The following is an 8,374-nucleotide window of genomic DNA, read 5'->3' as shown; positions in this document are numbered from 1 at the left end:
AGTCATAGAATGTGTTCCCATAATTTGGAGGCAATTGAAGCAAGACACAAAAATGCTTATTAGGTCTCCTCTGTCATACACATGCTTTCCTATTTTGCTGCAGCCAGTGAAGTCAAGGCTAGAGAATTAGGCTGGGAACAAATAAACTGTAGGTAAATACCACTACCTGGCCTCCTTCCCCCCACCAGTGTTTCATTATTTAAGAGTGAAAAAAAAAATAGTAACACAGAACAAGCCACTAAACAATGAAGAAAATACCAAGTTAGAGCAGAAAGGTTATGAAATCTAGTATTAACTAATTAGCTTATAACCAGTTGGCTCTCATAAGGCCTATTTACAGGGATATTTTAAAGAAAGTCTGTGATTCCAAGCTGTTACCCCTTTTGATTTATTTTTTATTTATTTTTATTTCAATAGGTTTTGGGGGGACAGGTGGTATTTGATTACATGGACAAGTTCTTTAGTGGTGATTTCTGAGATTTTGGTGCACCCATCACCTGAGCAGTGTACACTGTGCCTAATGTATAGTCTTTTATCCCTCACCCCCATCCCACCCTTCCTCCCAAGTCCCCAAAGTCCATTCTGTCACTCTTATGCCTTTGCATCCTCATAGCTTAGCTCCAACTGATAAGTGAGAACATACGAGTTTGGCTTTCCATTCCTGAGTTACTTCACTTACAATAATAGTCTCCAATTCCATCCAGGTTGCTGCGAATGCCATTATTTCATTACTTTTTATGGCTGAATAGTATTCCATGGGGTGGGTGGGGGTGTATGTGTGTGTGTGTATGTATCACATTTTGTTTATCCACTCATTGATTGATGAGCATTTGGGCTGGTTCCATAGTTTTGCAATTGCAAATTGTGCTGCTATAAACGTCAATGTGCAGGTATATTTTTCATATAATGACTTCTTTTCCTCTGGGTAGATACTCAGTAGTGGGATTGCTGGATCAAATGGTAGATCTACTTTCAGTTCTTTAAGGAATTTTCATACTGTTTTCCAGAGTGATTGTACTAGTTTACATTCCCACCAGCAGTGTAAAAATGTTCCCTTATCACCACCATGCCATTATCTCCTATTTTTTGATTTTTTAAATTATGGCTATTCTTGCAGGAGTAAGGTGGTATCGCATTGTGGTTTTGATTTGCATTTTGCTGATCATTAGTGATGTTGAGCATTTTTTCATATATTTGTTGGCCATTTGTACGTCTTCTTTTAAGACTTGTCTTATTTGTGTCCTTAGCCCACTTTCTGATGGGATTGTTTGGTTTTTTCTTGCTGATTTGTTTGAGTTCTGTATAGATTCTGGAGATTAGTCCTTTGTCAGATGCACAGTTTACAAAGATTTTCTTCCACGCTGTGGTTTGTCTGTTTACTCTGCTGATTATTTCTTTTGCTGTGCAGAAGCTTTTTAGTTTAAGTAAGTCCCATCTATTTATCTCTGTTTCTGTTGCATTTGCTTTTGGGTCCTTGGTCGTGAAGTCTTCGCCTAAGCCAATGTCTAGCAGGGTTTTTCCGATGTTATCTTCTAGAGTTTTTATGGTTTCAGGTCTTAGATTTAAGTCCGTGATCCATCTTGAGTTGATTTTTGTGTAAGATGAGAAATGAGGATCCAGCTTCATTCCTCTACATGTGATTTGCCAATTATTCCAGCACTATTTGTTGAATAGGGTGTCCTTTCCCCACTTTATGTTTTTATTTGCCTTGTCAAAGATCAGTTGGTTGTAAGTGTTTGGCTTTATTTCTGGGTTCTCCATTCTGTTCCATTGGTCTATGTGCCTATTTTGGTGACTGTAGCAATATAGTATAGTTTGAAGTCAGGTAATGTGATGCCTCCAGATTTGTTCTTTTGCTTAATCTTGCTTTGGCTATGTGGGCTCTTTTTTGGTTCCATATAAATTTCAGGATTGTTTTTTCTAGTTTTGTGAAGAGTGATGGTGGTATTTTGACTGGAATTGCATTGAATATGTAGATTGCTTTTGGCACAATGGTCATTTTCACAATATTGATCCTACCCATCCATGAGCATGGGATATGTTTTCATTTGTTTATGTCATCTATGATTTCTTCAGCAGTGTTTTGTGGTTTTCCTTGCAGAGGTCTTTCACCTCCTTAGTTAGGTATATTCTTATGCATTTTATTTATTTTTGCAGTTATTATAAAAGGGGTTGAGTTCTTGATTTGATTCTCAGCTTGGTCTCGGTTGGTGTATAGCAGTGCTACTGATTTGTGTACTTTGATTTTATATCCTGAAACTTGACTGAATTCCTTTATCAGATCTAGGAGATTTTGGATGAGTCTTTAGGGTTTTCCAGGTATATGATCATATCAGCAAACAGCGACAGTTTGACTTCCTGTTTACCGATCCGCATGCCCTTTATTTCTTTCTCTTGCCTGATTGCTCTGACTAGGACTTCCAGTACTGTGTTGAATAGAAGTGGTGTAAGTGGGCATCCTTGTCTTGTTCCACTTGTCAAGGGGAGTCCTTTCAACTTTTCCTTGTTCAGTATAATGTTGGCTGTGGGTTTGTTGTAGATGGCTTTTATTACCTTAAGGTGTGTCCCTTCTATGCCGATTTTGCTGAGGTTTTAATCATAAAGGGATGCTGGATTTTGTCAAATGCTTTTTCTGTATCTATTTGAAATGATCATGTGATTTTTGTTTTTTATTCTCTTTCTGTGGTGTATCACATTTATTGACTTGTGTATATTAAGTAATCCCTGCATCCCTGGTATGAAACCCACTTGATCATGGTGGGTTATCTTTTTAATAGGCTGTTGGATTCAGTTAGCTAGTATTTTGTTGAAGATTTTTGCTGCTATGTTCACCAGAGATATTGGTCTGTAGTTTTTTTATGTCTTTTCCTGGTTTTGATATTAGGGTGATACTGGCTTCATAGAGTGATTTAGGGAGGATCCCCTGTTTCTCTATATTTTGGAATAGTTTCAATAGGATTGGTACCAATTCTTTGAATGTCTGATAGAATTCAGCTGTGAATCCATCTGGTCCTGGACTTTTTTTTGTTGGCAATTTTTTTTATTACCGTTTCACTCTCTCTGCTTGTTATTGGCCTTTTGAGTTTCTGTTTCTTCCTAGTTTAATCTAGGAGGGTTGTATATTTCCAGGAATTTATCCATCTCTTCTAGGTTTTCCAGTTTGCGTGCATGAAGGTGTTCATATTAGTCTTGAATGATCTTTTGTATTTTTGTGGCATCAGTTGTAATATTTCCTGTTTCATTTCTAATTGAGCTTATTTGGATCATCTCTCTTCTTTTCTCGGTTAGTCTCTCTAATGGTCTATCAATTTTGTTTATCTTTTCAAAGAACCAGCTTTTTGTTTCATTTAGCTTTTGTATTTTTTGTTGTTGTTTGAATTTCATTTAGTTCTGCTCTGATCTTTGTTATTTCTTTTCTTTTGCTAGGTTTGGGTTTGGTTTTTTCTTGTTTCTCTAGTTCCTTGCAGTATGACCTTAGATTGTCTATTTGTGGTCTTTCAGACTTTTGATGCAGGCATTTAATGCTATGAACTTTACTCTTAGCACCACTTTTGCTGTATCCCAGAGGTTTTGATAGGTTGTGTCACTACTATTGTCTGGTTCAAAGAATTTTTTAATTTCCATCTTGATTTCATTGTTGACCCAACAATCATTCAGAAGCAGATTATTTAATTGCCATGTATTTGCAGGGTTTTGAGGGTTGCTTTTGGAGTTGATTTCCAATTTTATTCCACTTTGGTCTGAGAAAGTACTTGATATAATTTCAGTTTTCTTAAGTTACTGAGACTTGTTTTGTGGCCTATCATATGGTCTGTCTTGGAGAATGTTCCATGTGCTGATGAACGGAATGTATATTCTGCAGTTGTTGGGTAGAATGTTCTATAAATATCCATTTAGTCCATTTGTTCTTGGGTATAGTTTAAGTCCATTGTTTGTTTGTTGACCTCCTGATGTGATGACCTGTGTAGTGCATTCAGTGGAGTATTAAAGTTCCCCACTATTATTGTGTTGCTATCTGTCTCCTTTCTTAGGTCTAGTAGTAATTGTTTTATAAATTTGGGAGCTCCAGTGTCAGGTGCATATGTATTTAGGATTGTGATATTTTCCACTAGTCCTTTTATCATTATATAATGTCCCTCTTTGTCTTTTTTAACTGTTGTTGCTTTAAAGTCTGTTTTATCTGATAAAAGAATAGCTACTCCTGCTCACTTTTGGTGTCCATTTGCATGGATTATCTTTTTCCACCCCTTTACCTTAAGTTTATGTGAGTCCTTATACGTTAGGTGAGTCTCTTAAAGACAGCAGATACTTGGTTGGTAAATTGTTATCCATTCTGCCATTCTGCATCTTTTAAGTGGAGCATTTAGGCCATTTACATTCAACATTACTATTGCCATGTGAGGTACTATTCTATTCATCATATTAGTTGTTGCCTGAATACCTTGCGGTTTTTTCATTGTGTTATTTTATATGCCATGTGAAATGTATGCTTTAAGGAGGTTCTATTTTGGTGTATTTCGAGGTTTTCTTTCAAGATTTAGAACTCCTTTTAGCAGTTCTTGTAATGCTGGCTTGGTAGTGGTGAATTCTCTCAGCATTGGTTTGTCTGAAAAAGACTTTATCTTTCCTTCATTTATGAAGCTTAGTTTAGTTGGATACAAAATTCTTGGTTGATAATTGTTTGTTTAAGGAGGCTAAAGATATGACCCCAATCCCTTCTAGCTTGCAGGGTTTCTGCTGAGAAATCTGCTGTTAATCTGAGAGGTTTTTCTTTAAAAGTTACCTGATGCTTTTACCTCACAGCTCTTAGGATTTTTTCCTTCATGTTGACTTTAGATAACCTGATTACTGTGCCTAGGTGATGGTCTTTTTGCAATGAATTTCTCAGGTGATTTGGATATCTAGATCTCTAGCAATGCCAGGAAAGTTTTCCTTGATTATTCACTCTGTTATTACCTTTTTAAACTACTCAGCCTGTTAGAACTACAACATGAGAAGGCTTTTTAAAAATTGAGATAAAATTCATTTTCTGGACGTTTGGGTTGTTTCCACTTTTTGGCTATTATGAATGATGCAGCTGTGAACATTTGTGTATAAGTTTTTGTGTGGACAAGGACAGGCTGTTAACATATTTAGATTTTTCCAAACAGCTGGCTGGCTTTTGTTAATCAGAAGCACCCTCATGATGTACCGGGACCTCCACTTTGATATGTAACTTTTTTTTCTGTAGCATCTTCTGAGCAAAGTCCTTTGGTGTCACTTCAGAGTGACTGTCTGTCTTTGGTGTCACTTCAGAGTGACTATGCTGTCTTTCTGGACCTGCTTCTAACACTCACCTCAATATAGGTCCTCACTTAGCTGAGCTGATTTCCCAGCCTCATTGTGCTATGTGTTTCTGTCATTCAGATTTTTATAGCTTTGCTGCCTGCATTATCCCAACTGCCCTTCCTACTCTAAGGCCTTAGCTGATGCTGTCATCTCAGTCTCCATAACCACATTCAACTGAGGCTGTTGAATGGATTTACATGTTTATATATAAAATAAAGGGCTAGGCCAGGCACAGTGGCTCACACCTGTAATCCCAGCACTTTGAGAGGCTGAGGTGGACAGATTGCTTGAGCCCAGGAGTTCAGGACCAGCCTGGGCAACATGGCGAAACCCTGTCTCTACTAAAAATACAAAAATTAGCTGGGCACAGTGCCATGTGCCTGTAGTCCCAGCTACTCAGGAGGCTGATGTGGGAGAATAGTTTGAGCCAGGGAGGGGGAGGTTGCAGTGAGCCAAGATCATGCCACTGCACTCCAGCCTGGACAACAGAGGAAGACCCTGTCTCAAAAAAATAAAGGGCTAGACTTACTTTGGTACAACACATTGCATATATAATACTGTTTTTTAACAGTTATACACAAATCAGAATAAGAGACTTTTTCAGACAAATGTTCAAAATTATTTTCTTTATCCTGTGTAATCATCCCATTTTTTCTTAAAACATCCCATGTAGCTGATTTCCCCAGAAAGAAAGAATATTATAAATCACTATTGTCTTCGTTTTCAAAGGCGGAAGGGCAAGGAATAATAAGAGGGTTCAGAAAGTTCTAAGAAATCTGTCCTGGATTTCAAACTAAGCCTGACAGAATGAATTGTATAAATACAGAATGTGTTGTGTTTCACAGTTTTATTCTCTGTCTCCTACCCAATCTCACCTTCCTTCAGGGTACATTTTAAACTTATTCCTCAGTTTTGTAGGTCCTTTCAGTATAGGGTAAGGGAGCATCTTTTCTCACTTGGGATATTAGAGGCCATCCTAAAAAAGAAAAAAAAAATATTTAGTTTTTAGGGTCATAGTGGAGAGGCCAGCTTCTCTTCCATATAACTCTGCCAGCAGGAACCTATAAAACTCATGCCAAGCAGCCTCCCCTAGCTGGTTCTTTTTGAGAAAGACTGTCTCCCTTGCCCAAGCATGCTTGTTCTGGAGAAAGATATATGGAATGGTAAGGCAGGAAAGGAACCCCAGACCCAGACCAAGACAGCTGGATCTCGAATTAACAACTGATGTGTTCCAATCACCCCCACAGCAGAGAGCACCAGTCTCTTGCCTATTGAAGCTCTGTTATCGTTGTCATCCTGAAGATTCAGATTGAGCACATGGTCCAGATAGGACTGCCTGTGTCTTCAGACAGGGAAAGTTCATGAGTGATCTGCAGGCCAAGAAGAGATGGAGGCAGCTGTGCAGGAAGTGCCTGCTGGTGGTAATCAGCTAGCTTGTTAGGATGGACTTAATTACATGCTGCAGGGAGCAGGAGAAAATATTTTTTAGTTTATTCCAGAAAGACATTCGGAAAACTTTTACAATGGCTCTTTCCATTGTAACTGCACACAGCTCCTAATTTTCCACGTGCTCAAACTTAATTTATAACCTATATGTTTATGATTCTCTATTTTTCCTCATTCTGGTTAGTTCCTCCAGGAGAAACCTCTCACCCCAAAACAGCTTTTCTCTTACAATTCCCAGCTCCATAGATTGTACATTCCCTTGTGATCAAAGCAGAGAGAGAAGAGAGTAGATCACAGATCATATATTTCTCTGTAGTGAAATTCCCCTATGTTTGATCTTTTCCTAGAAAAGGTCACTCTAAAAACTATGTTCTTTGGTGCTATATTCCAGTTGTCATGAACTCCTTGAAACTAACTCGTGTTCTCAGATCCTTTCAAAAACCAAGCACATATACTAATACTTCCATTCAAACACAAGTAAATAAGTAAAAAGCAAATAAACCAACTTCATGCCAGTCTTCCTCTGTCAATAACTCATTGCCACAGACCAGTTCTTTTCTAAGCCCTTCAGGGGTCCTGGTCTTTTTGCCTCTCTGAATTTTTTGGAGAACATTTTGATATATCAAAACTTACCGATTATTTCCTCATCAAAAGACATGAAGAAATATTTTCTGGCTTAAGAGTATAACAACAGGGCAGGCTTTTAACCACTGTTCTGACTTTGAAACTTAGCAGATTTATAGGAAGTAAATGAAACAAAAATATTTCTTGTCCTTTACTCCAAACCAACATTGTGCTAGAAAGTGCAGTAAGAAAGAGACCACATCTTTATCATCTCTCTAGCTTCATATCAAGCAAAGTGTCTGGCATATAAGTGATTATATATAAAAATATTTGTTGAGTAATTGAATGACTATAAAATTAAAATCTAAACTCTTGTCCTCAAGAGTTTAGACACTACTGGAAAATAATGATCAAGTTATAAAATATTACAGTAGAAGCCCTTTTACCTGAACATGATTGAGTTTGATAGTAGGGAATCATAAACTATATGTATGTGTACTATAAAATGTCTATATAAACATTTTAACTCAGGCATTAATTTATTCTGATGTCTTTTGATATAGGGTCAAAGTCTTTGAGAATGAGTCTCATACATATTTAGAGTTCTGTGACGTATTTCTTTTATTATTATTATTATTATTATACTTTAGGTTTTAGGGTACATGTGCACAATGTGCAGGTTTGTTACATATGTATCCATGTGCCATGTTGATTTCCTGCACCCATTAACTCGTCATTTAGCATTAGGTATATCTCCTAATGCTGTCCCTCCCCCCTCCCCCAACCCCACAACAGTCCCCGGAGTGTGATGTTCCCCTTCCTGTGTCCATGAGTTCTCATTGTTCAATTCCTACCTGTGAGTGAGAACATGCGGTGTTTGGTTTTTTGTCCTTGCGATAGTTTACTGAGAATGATGTTTTCCAGTTTCATCCATGTCCCTACAAAGGACATGAACTCATCATTTTTTATGGCTGCATAGTATTCCATGGTGTATATGTGCCACATTTTCTTAATCCAGTCTATCGTTATTGGACAT

At 37.6% G+C, this 8,374-nt stretch overlaps 1 protein-coding gene across 2 annotated transcripts in view; it reads left to right on the top strand.

The window, feature by feature from the left end:
• The window catches only part of PPP2R3A (protein phosphatase 2 regulatory subunit B''alpha), a 220,530-nt gene that overhangs the window by 47,032 nt on the left and 165,124 nt on the right, over window positions 1-8,374 (top strand). The window lies entirely within an intron of this gene.

The sequence above is a fragment of the Hylobates moloch genome, unplaced genomic scaffold (genome assembly GCF_009828535.3).
Source record: "Hylobates moloch isolate HMO894 unplaced genomic scaffold, HMol_V3 SCAFFOLD_22, whole genome shotgun sequence".
Lineage (NCBI taxonomy): Eukaryota > Metazoa > Chordata > Mammalia > Primates > Hylobatidae > Hylobates > Hylobates moloch.
Note: the sequence above shows the minus strand (reverse complement) of the source record. Positions and strands in the feature narration are given on the sequence as shown.